Source organism: Leopardus geoffroyi, chromosome D1 (genome assembly GCF_018350155.1).
Source record: "Leopardus geoffroyi isolate Oge1 chromosome D1, O.geoffroyi_Oge1_pat1.0, whole genome shotgun sequence".
In the NCBI taxonomy this organism is placed as follows: Eukaryota; Metazoa; Chordata; class Mammalia; order Carnivora; family Felidae; genus Leopardus; species Leopardus geoffroyi.
The window spans coordinates 15,958,392-15,969,700 of record NC_059329.1 but is presented as its reverse complement, the minus strand read 5'-3'; the positions used below and the strand labels follow the sequence as shown (position 1 = coordinate 15,969,700).

Genomic DNA, 11,309 nt, shown 5'->3' with positions numbered 1-11,309 from the left:
TGAGTGACAGGCTTTACATAACTATGTCAACAGGATTTCTTCCCGTCCTCCACCCCTGAGAAAACATAAACGGCCGGGTTCTGAGAAACCTCACTTCGAGCACACTTCATTTGGCACAGGTGGGAGGTCGGTAGGTTGGGTGGGGGCAGCAGGAAGAATGCCAGTGAAGATTGTCAGAAGTCCTCTAGACTCAAGCATCTAGGTAGAAAAACTCCTTGAGAAATCTAGTTTGTCTCTTTGCCTCCAGACTAGTCCAAAAGGAGCCAGAGCAAAGCAGAATGTGGTTTATTGTTGGGGCTTTTAAGGCAGAAATAATAATAACTTACATTTGTTGGGTGCTTTCTTTGACCTGGGTGCATTCGCATCTCACCAACCCTCTGAGATAAGTCTGATTTTACAAGTGGGGAAACTGAGGCCTAGGATAATGTCCAAGGTCGCACAGCTAGTAAGCAGCAGCACTCAAAGTCATGGGGGTCTGACGCCTAGATCCACCAATCATACTGCTGATTCCCAAAAGACATACTATGCCACCTCACACCCATTAGGATGGCTACTATAAAAAAACAAATAGGGGCGCCTGGGTGGCTCAGTCAGTCGAGCTTGGGACTCTTGATTTTAGCTCAGGTCATCATCTCATGCTGGTGAGATCAAGCCCCACTTCAGGCTTTACTCACACGCGTTCTCTCTCTAAAAAACAAAAACAAAAAACTCAGAAGACAATAAGTGCTGGTGAGCATGCAGAGAAATTGGAATCCTTGTTGGTGGGAATGTAAAATGGTACAGCTGCTGTGGAAAACAGTCACAGAAATCAAGGGGGTTCCTCAAAAAATTAAAAATAGAATTACCGTGTGATCCATCAATCCCACTTATGGGTATATACCCAAAAGGATTGAAAGCAGGGTCTCAAAGAGAGATTTGTGCACCCATGTTCATTGCAACATTATTCATAATAGCTAAAACATGGAAGCAACTCATGTTGTCTGATGAATGGATTCAACGTGTGGTACATTCATATGCTGGAATATTATTCAGCCTTAAAAAGGAGGGAAAACCTGCGCTATGCTACAATATGGATGAATCATGGGGACATCGTGCTAAGTGAAATAAGCCAGCCACAAAAAGACAAAAGACAAGTACTGTATGATTCCACTTATGTGAGGTACGTAGAGTATTCAAAATCATAGAGACAGAAAGTATGGTGGTTGCCAGGGGTAGGGTGGGGAAGAATGGTGCTTTTCTGTTTAATAGGTATAAAGTCTCAGATTTACAATATGAAAAGAATTATGGGGTTGGATGATGGTAATGGCTGTACAACTATGAATGTACTAAAAAGACATGTGCTTTATTTGTTAATTTTAATTCAGTGGTTTTAAATGTTTATTTTTGAGACAGAGAAAGAGAGAGACAGAGCGTGAGCAGGGGAGGGGCAGACAGAGAGGGAGACAGAGAATCCAGAGCAGGTTCCAGGCTCTGAGCTGTCGGCACAGAGCCGGATACAGGGCTTGAGCTCACGAACCGCAAGATCATGACCTGAGCCAAAGTCAGTCGCTTAACCAACTGAGCCACCCAGGCGCCCCCAGCTTCTTTTTCTTGAATACCTAATATATTCATATGGTTAAGTGTTTAAAGGAATTAAAGTCTTTCCTCCACTGTTGTTCTGAACTCCCCTCCTGCAGTCATAGCTTACCTCTTCTTAGGGGCAGCTAACGTTATCAGTGTCTCATATAATTCTTCCGGGGATAGTTTGTGCCTATACAAGCAAGTGCGTATAGAAGTTTTCTCATAAATGAAAGAATATCACCCCCGCTTCCTGGATCTTGCCTGGAAATCTATATCTTGGAAATAATTCCTATTAGTAGGTGGCATTTCCTCATTCTCAGGGCTGCATGGAATAGATATAGCATCATTTACTTCACCAGTTCTCCGTCAGTGGGGACTTAAGTTGTTTCTAAACTTGTGCTCTTTCAAACAATTTTACAGTGCTTTGTTTTGACTATTTGTAATTTTGCCAGTGTGCAAATATATCTGTAGTACAAATTTCTAGAAGTGGGATTACTGAGTCAAAAGGTACGTATACTTGTAAATTTGAGAGATGTTGTCCCCAGTAAAGATTGTACTAATTCATACCCCCACCAGCAATGTTTAAGAGAGCATCTTTCCCCCCCATCCATCCAGAAAGGATTTTTAACTTCTTGATCTTTGACAACCTACTGGAAATGCACATATTTCACTTTTTTTTTTTTCCCAAACAACAAAAGGAAACATTTAAGACAAGAACCCCAAATCGTGCCCCTTTCTGCAAGCTCATGTTCTGGTTTGAATGGACCTCTAGATGTTTACTCCCTTTTCTCCTCCCTGGAAAGACTTTTCATAGCAGACCAGTATGCCACAAATCTGGGCTTGAACTGTAGGTCCAATAAAACTGTAGCCATGTGATCTCGAAGCAGGCAACCAGGCTCATTATGCCTGTTTCCTAATTTGCAAAAATAAGGATATTAATAGCAACTTCATAAGAGTATTATGAAGGTTGAATGACATAATGTAAATAAAGCGTCTTGTCTCTCATTCAGGTAGACACATTTCCTCTCAGGGATTTCCTTAGGCATTAGTGAAGATACCCTCTCTCAAATCAGCAATTTCCTTTCTCCAAATAGGCCCCCACTGGAAAACATTGCAGTAGTGGTCCCAAAGTCATCGAACTAAGAACGAACGGTGGCTGATGGGGCTCCTGGGTGGCTCAGTCGGTTAAGCGTCCGACTTCGGCTCAGGTCATGATCTCCCCGTTCTCGAGTTTGAGCCCCACGTCAGGCTCTCTGCTGACAGCTCAGAGCTTGGAGCCTGCTTTGACTTCTGTGTCTCCCTCTCTCTCTGCCCCTTCCCCAATCATGCTCTGTCTCTCTCTCTCAAAAATAAATAAACATTTGAAAAACAAAAAAAAGAACGGTGGCTGAGTCGTTTCAACTTGCCCATTGGAAGACTTGATCATCACTGAACAGAAGACAGTTCAGAATCTTTAGATGCTACTGTCTCCTGGGGAAGAAAGGGTCAAGTCCATTACCCTTTGCACAGGCATCCTTCCTAAAGGAAGAAATGGTTACATTTTGCTACTGCCCTGAATCCATGAGTTCCCATTTCTGAGCTCCAAAAGAATTAGATAGAGCTACGTCTATGACTAAAAGGACTTTAAATACTGACCCCAGTGTGGACGGCTGGCTTTAAGTAAAGGATTAGTTATAGTCCCTGCCAAAGGTAAGGACTAGATGATTTGGGAGCCCGGAACTCTTTGAGAACAGGAATCGTGTTTTACTTATCTTTTATTTTATTTTAGTATTTTTGAGAGAGCGTGAGCGGGGTTGGGGCAGAGAGAGAGGGGCTCTGCACTGACAGCAGTGAGTCAAAGATGGGGCTTGAACTTACAAACCTTGAGATCGTGATCTGAGCCGAAGGTGGATGCTCAACCGACTGAGTCCCCCAGGTGCCCCAGGTGTATTACCTATCTTTGCATCCTCTGTGCTAAGCAGTGTCTGTACCAGTCCAGTTAATGTTTGCAGAGTAAGTGACCCTTCCCCGCTGAACTCTCAGTCGTTAGGATTCATGCCCAAAGACTCTTGTTTTATCAGAGGAATTCAGCAGTTGCATATACTTATTTGTTTTAAAAAACACATTTTATTTAAGGGGTGCCTGGGCGGCTCGGTTGGTTAAGTACCCGACTGCAGCTCAGGTCACGATCTCCCCGTTCCCAAATTCGAGCCCCGCATCGGGCTCTGTGCTGACAGCTCGGAGCCTGGAGCCTGCTTCGGATTCTGTGTCTCCCTCTCTCTCTGCCCCTCCCCTTGCTCATACACTGTCTCTTTCTGTCTCTCTCTCTCTCTCAAAAATAAATAAACACTAAACAATAATAATAAAATAAAATAAAAGCCTGACTCTTGGCTTCGGCTCAGGTCATGGTCTCACAGTAGTGGGATCGAGCCCCGTTACCGGCTCCAGGCTGAGTGTGGAGCCTGCTTGAGATTCTCTCTCTCCTTCTCCCTTTGCCCCTTCCCCGTTCATTCTCTCTCTCTCAAAGTAAGTAAACATTTTTTAAGTGTATTTATTTTGAGAGAGAGAGAGAGAGAGAGGGAGTGCAGGGGTGGGGCAGAGAGAGGGAGAGAGAGAGAATCCCAAGCCAGCTCTGCACACTGACAGCACTTGAACTTGTGAACCATGGGATCATGACCTGAGCTGAAGTCAAGAGTCAGAGGCTTCACCGACTGAGCCACCCAGGGCCCCTTCCTAGTTACCTCTAAATTGTACTCTTATAGTAGTCTTCTCATTGGTATCCTTACTTTCAACTTTCTGTCCTTTAATTTACTCAAAAAGCCTTTACTGAACATCTGTTTTGTACCAGGTATTATATTAGATCTGGAGATATGAAGATGCTATGTGACAAAACTTTCACAGAAACATGGAAAGGAAAGAGGCCGTTGAGAAACAAAGAATACTTCAGTGTTGCTTGAACATAAGGTACACGTGGAAGGGGCGCCCGGGTGGCTCAGTCTGTTGAGTCTGACTTCGGCTCAGGTCATGATCTCGCTGCTTGTGGGTTCGAGCCCCGCGTCAGGCTCTGGGCTGATGTCTCAGAGCCTGGAGCCTGCTTCGGATTCTGTGTCTCCCTCTCTCTCTGCTCCTCCCCTTCTCGCACTCTGTCTGTCTCTCTCTCTCTCTCTCAAAAATAAACATTAAAAAAAAATTTTTTTTTAAAGGTACCTGTGGAAAAGCGTCAAAAGAGGGCTGCCCAGATCATACCAAGGGTTTTGGATTTTATGCAAGCCAGGTTAGGAAACAATGGAAAGATTTCAGGGAGCGACCGACATCATGAACTTTGTGCCACATCACTGTGACAACTGGGTGTAAGAAACAGGCTGATGGTGAAACTAGAAGCAGAGAATGCAGTTAGAATATCTCTGAGCTCTTCCAGGACTTAAGACTCCTACATCCATATGCGGTAGTCCAGATTATGTAGATTATGGGTGCAGTGGTAGCGGAGATGTAGCAATGAGATTCCCAAGATAGTTGGTAGAGAGAATGACTTTTGGTGTCCATTCAGATATGGAGGGTGAAGAAGAGAGGCTTTTCTCAGGTTGCCAGCTAGGGTCGATCAAGCAGATGCTGACACCACCCTCGAAGACAAGGACAAAAGGAGGAAGGTGATTTTGGAGGTGATGAGCTGCCTGCAGGTGTGGCTGTTTAATAGGCAGCTGGATAGATCCGACTGGAGCTCGAGAACAGGCTAAGAAATCTAGATCTGGGATTTGGAGGCATCGACTTGGCCGCCAAGACCATGGGCCTGGATGAGACCACACAGAAAGAGTGCGGGTAGCACTCAGAGACAGATGGGTCAAGAAGGGAACCAGAAGAAACCCATATCTGCTGGGTGGGCTGACAAAAAGTAGCCGAGGAAAGGAAACTCAGAAAGAATGCTCAGTGAGGTAGAAAGGGGGCTAGAGAGAAGCCAAAGGAGAAAGCGTTGCAAACAGAAGAGCTGTAAACAATGTCAAATGTGGCAGCCAGATCAAGAGGCAAAAGGACTGAAGAGTGTCCCTCATAGTCCTAGGGAAGTCACAAGCGATCGTGGTGAGAGAAGTTGCAGGGAAAAAGCAAAGTCTGAAGTCAGGTGGCATTTGGTTGAGGAAGAAATGAAAAGGACGAGAAGCGGGTGGGGGCATCTCTTTGGAGGGGTTCGGCTGCAAAAGGAAAGAGAAAGACTTTCGCTGGAGCCCCTTAACATGTGGTTAAGAGTTTTTCGTTTGTCACTTTCTTTTAAATTTATTTATTTTGATTTTTTTTAAGTTCACTTATTTTGAGAGAAAGAGACAGAGCGAGCAGGGAAGGGGCAGAATCAGAGAATCCCGAGCAGGCTCCTGGCTGCCAACGCAGAGCCTGACATGGGGCTCGAACTCATGAACCGCGAGATCATGACCAGAGCCGAAAACAAGAGTCAGATGCTTAGCCTACTGAGCCACCCAGGTGACCCACTGTTGTAGCTTTTTAAGCTAACTTTTGATTATTATAAAAGTAATATATGCAAGGTGAAATTTTTCAAACAGCATGGAACAACTGAAAGTCTGAATATCCCTTCCTTCCCTCCAAAGGTAATCACTGTTAAGTTTGTTGTCTAATACTTCAGAATATAAATAAGCACATATACATATAAAATTCACCAGTCTCTACGTATAGAAACATACACAGCCTGTATAGAGAGACACTCAATGTGATTATAACATACAAACTAGTATGCCTGATCCCCTCATTTTTTTCACTTAACAATACGACCTGGAAACCTTTCCAGATCTTTCCGACCTTATCACCTGCCTCTCTCTCCCCTAGTTCATTGTGCTCTCGCTGCACTGACCTCCTCGCAGTTCCTGGAACACACCGGGCACACTCACACCTTAAGGCTCCTGCGCTTGCTGTTGCCTCAGCCTGGAGTGTTCTTCCCCCAGATATCCTCTTGGCTCCCTCTCTCATTTCCTTCAGGTCGCTACTCAGTGTCACCTCCTCAGAGAGGCAACTCCCTATCACTTGTGGAACCTTACCCGACTTCATTTTTCTTCCCAGCACTTCTTGTCTATTACGCGTCTGTTGCCCTGTTCAGTGTTGGTGTCCTGCAGGAGGATATGAGCTCTGTGAAGAGAGGGACCTTGTCTACCTCACTACTCTATGTCCAGGGCCTAGAATTCCTGGCCCTTAGCAGGTACTCAGTAAAATAGGGGAAAAAAAAAAAATGTACAGACGTAGCGTAGCATAGTGGTATGGATAACAGCACAGCGGTTAAGAGGGCTAGTTCAAATTGCTCGGGTTCTGATCTCTCTTCGGAGGCGTGTGCACTTGGGTGAGTGAATCGGCGTTCTCTGCAAGATAGGGACATACCAGTGCCTAACTCCCTGGGTTGGTGTGAGGTTTAACGTGCGAACATAGGAAACGTGCTTCGAACGGTAGCTGACACGGAGTGAATCGGAAGGCATGATCCCTGCTTGGTTATCCGGAGCGTCCTGCGAAGGCTCTAGCAGCTCTGAGGTCAGCGGCTCCTTCTTCCAGCTCTTTTTCACTTCCTTGATTATTATTATCCCTTCTTGGCCTCCTTTCTCTGACCTTCACCCCTTAAACATCGGTGTCTCCTGAGTGCTTTTCATTTCTTACATTCTCTTAGGGTGAACTCATGGTTTTAACTACTGGCAGAGTGGCCCAAACCGCACTGTTCCCCGGGGCCTCAGACTCTCGAATCCAACTGCTTTGAGCGTTTCCATCCTAATTACTCGTTAGGTTCTATGACTCACGGACGTGTGGGTTCCTCAAGGGCAGGGATAGTTTCTCAGTTATCTTTACCTCCGCTTCTCTGGAGGAGGTGCTCTTGGTCGCTGTACTTGGTAGGTGTTCACAGTCTAGTGAAGGGAAAGAGAATAAATACATGACTGTGATGGGCCGGCTGGGGACAAGTGCTATTAAGCAGGACAAAGAGAAGAGAAGGCTGCGCGGGAGGTGGCGGTGCGATGGTTTTGTGAAGGTTGGCCGGGGAAGACCTTTGGATATTTGAACAGAGCGCTGAGGGAGACGATGATGTCTGAGGAGAGAGTGTCCGGAGCATGAACCAGCAAATACAGAAGGCCTGGGGTGGAGTGTGTTGAGAAGGGGGCCAGAGAGGCTGGTGTGGAGTGGCTGAGGGGACTAGTGGTAGGAGATGAGGTGAACAAAGTAATGGCGGGGGTGGGGACTTTAAAGGAGATGACAGGCCATTGGAGGGTTCTAAAGAGAAGACTGACAAAATATGACTTAGTATTTTCTTTACACTTTTTAAATGTTTATTTATTTTTGAGAGAGAGAGAGAGAGAGAGACAGAGTGCGAGAGGGGGAGGGTCGGAGAGAGGGGAAGACACAGAATCTGAAGCGGGCTCCAGGCTCTGCACTGTCAGCCCAGAGCCCGATGTGGATGTTTGAACTCACGAACCGTGAGATTGTGATCTGAGCTGAAGTCATGACCTGAGCTGAAGTCGGTCGCTCAACCGACTGAGCATCCCAGGTGCCCCCATGGCTTCATACTTGGAAGGGTGACTCTGGCTGGGGGTAAAAGAACAGACTAGAGGGATGGGAGCTTGCCTGGCTCAGTGGGTGGAGCCTGTGACTCTTTCTCCAGGTCGTGAGTTTGAGCCCCATGTTGGGTGTAGAGATTACCTAAAAATAAAATCTTAAAAAAAAAAAAAAAAAAAAAAAAAAGGAAAAAGAATAGAAAGAGAGAGGCAAGGGTAGGAGCAGGGAGATCTGCTGGAAGATCACTGCACTGGTCCAGGTGACAGATAATGGGGTCTTGGCCTTGGGTGGTAGTGTGGAGGTGATGAGAAATGGTCAGATTCAGGATATATTACAAAGACAGAGTGGGAATTTGCCGATGTGTTAAGCGTAGGGCGTGAGAGAAAGAGCATCGAGGATGAATGGATACATAAATGATTAAGTGAATTGAATGTATATGTTTATGCTCACTATAGAGTGACAGATTACAAGAGCTGCCTAGGCCAGAAAATAAATAATTGGTGGGTGCCTGGGTGGCTCAGTTGGTTAAGCGTCCGATTTCGGCTCAGGTCATGATCTCACGATTCGGGAGTTCGAGCCCCATATGGGACCTCTCTGCTGTCAGCGTAGAGCCCGCTTTGGATCCTCTGTCCTCCTCTCTCTGCCCCTCCCTTTCTCTCTGTCTCTGTCTCTGTCTCTCTCTCAAAAAAGTAAAATAAACATTAAAAAAAGATAAAATAAATGAGGAAAATTGCCTAATGACCATGCAACCAAGTTTCTGAAAAGAATATCTACGTTCACAGCCTCCATTTTCTTACCATCCCTATATGCTTCAAACCACTATCACCTGCCTGCCATCCCCACTGATATGGCTGTCATAAAAAAAACCCTGTGACTTTCCGGGTGCTAAAACTAATGAAGACTTTTTAGTTCTTGTTCTCAGTCTTTTCGTAGCATCGCCGAACTTCTGGTGTCTGTGACCCCCACTCTTTCCTTCCTACTTTTTCCTCCTACCTCTCTCAACTCTCTATCTTAAACCCCTTCACTGGCTTCTTTTCATGTAAATGTCGGTGTTTCTCAGAGTTATGTTCTTAGCCCTCTTTTCTTTCCAGTATTTCATTCATTTAAATACTTACTGGGGCACCTGGGTGGCTCAGTCAGTTGAGCATCTGACTTTGGCTCAGGTCATGATCTCACGGTTCGTGAGTCCGAGCCCTGCGTCGGGCTGTGTGCTGACAGCTCAGAGCCTGGAGTCTGCTTCGGATTCTGTGTCTCCCTCTCTCTCTGCTCCTCCCCTGCTCATGCTCTGTCTCTTTAAAAAAAAAAAAAAAAAGAAAAAAGAACATTAAAAAAAAAAAAAACACCTTACTGATTGTTTACTAAAGTCCAGGGACACTTCTAGGTGTTGGGAAAATAGTAATAAACAAAACCTGGAAAAATGCCTGCCTTCCCCCATGGAGCTTACTCACTCTTCCCAAGCAACCTCACCTCATACTCAAGTCCCCAGTCATCCCCGATGTGGTTGTGACTTCCAAATTCACATCTCCGCCACTAACCACTTTCCAGTTTTCTTTATTTTTTTAAGTTTTTATTTAAATTCTGATTAGTTCACATACAGGGCAATATTAGTTTAAAATTCTTTAATGTTTATTTCTTTATTTTTTTTAAGTTTATTTATTTACTTATTTTGAGAGACAGTGTGCGCCCGAGCAGGGGAGGGGCAGAGAGAGGGGGAGAGAGAGAGAATCCCAAGCAGATTCTGTGCTGTCAGAGCAGAGCTCCAAGCGGGGCTTGAACTCATGAACCATGAGCTCGTGACCTGGGCCGAAACCAAGAGTCAGACACTGAACTGACTGAGCCATCCAGGTGCCCCTGATTTGTTTATTTTGGGGAGAGAGAGAGAGGGAGAGGCGGAGGGAGAGGGAGAGAGGGAGACAGAGAATCCCAAGCAGGCTCCTTGCTGTCAGTACAGAGCCCAAATGTGGGACTCTGAGCCACTCAGGCGCTCCTAACTTTTAAATTGCAGACACATATAACCAATATTCTGTTGGGCACCTTCACTTGTATGTCCTTAAACTGAATTCCTCTTTACATTGAAGTCTGCCTCTTTCTGAATCACCTCTTCTAATGGCATCACCGTGCACTCCCGCTTGCCCATTTGTCTTCAGGGTTACTGCAATAGTTCCCAGTCTAATCGTCCTCTGCTGCAAGACTGAACTTCCTCAAATGCAAATTAGACCGTACTTTAATACTTAAATATTTAAGATACTTGAATAATTCCTATCGTCTTCAAGATCCTTATTATTTGTTCAAATGCTCCCTCACTTCTTACCTCCAAACACACCTCTGATTCCTTGTGTTGTTTGCTTTCCTGGATTGCGATTTTCTTGCATGGTCATGCTTTGGTGCATGTTATTCCCTCTGTTTAAAATGCCGTTCCTTCCCCACTTGTCCCGGTGGCTAACGTCTAGGTCCGGCTCACGTGTTACCCGCTCTGCTCCAGCCTTCTTTAAACTGTCCTGTGTGTACAACCACCGTGTAATATGCAGACTTCTGCTGTGGCTATTTACATGCTGTATCGTCACTGTGTGGTTTGAAATTGTTCATTTTGCTACCTCTTCCACTAGACTGTGAGCACTGTGAAGGTAGGAAAGATGTCTTTTGTTCTAGTGTCCCAAGAACCTAATATGACCTGTAACAAGAGTGTGATAAATGCTTGTTGAACCAATAAATGAACAAACGAAAATGGGGGGGGGGTGGGATAGGGAGAGGGCCCCGAAGAATAGAAAGGGAGAGAATCAAGAGCAAATATAGAAGGATAGTTTTGGAAGAATGTCCAAAATGCTTCCCTCTAGGACGATAGAAAGGGAGGAAGGGTAGTAGGAACTGATTAGTTTGAGGTGAAGGGGAGGAAATTGAAGGAGTCCGTGCTGGACAGTTTCGACTTTCTCCTTTTTTTTTTTTTTTTTTTTTTTTTTTTAACGTTTATTTATTTTTGAGACAGAGAGAGACAGAGCATGAACGGGGGAGGGGCAGAGAGGGAGACACAGAATCGGAAACAGGTTCCAGGCTCTGAGCCATCAGCCCAGAGCCTGACGCGGGGCTCGAACCCACAAGCAGCGAGATCATGACCTGAGCCGAAGTCAGACTCAACAGACTGAGCCACCCAGGCGCCCCTTCCACGTGTACCTTATGTTCAAGCAACACTGAAGTATTCTTTGTTTCTCAACGGTCCGTGAGATCGTGACCTGAGCTGAAGTCGGACG

The 11,309-nt window shown here is 45.5% G+C and overlaps 1 long non-coding RNA gene across 1 annotated transcript; it reads right to left on the bottom strand.

Annotated features, from left to right (window-relative positions):
* Positions 1-6,234: 6,234 nt before the first annotated feature.
* On the bottom strand, positions 6,235-9,227 carry LOC123600747. The gene is made up of 2 exons (XR_006713789.1): positions 9,180-9,227; positions 6,235-7,421 (listed from the first exon to the last, which is right to left on the bottom strand). It is a non-coding gene; the product is annotated as an uncharacterized LOC123600747 (long non-coding RNA).
* Between the last annotated feature and the right edge of the window lie 2,082 nt (positions 9,228-11,309).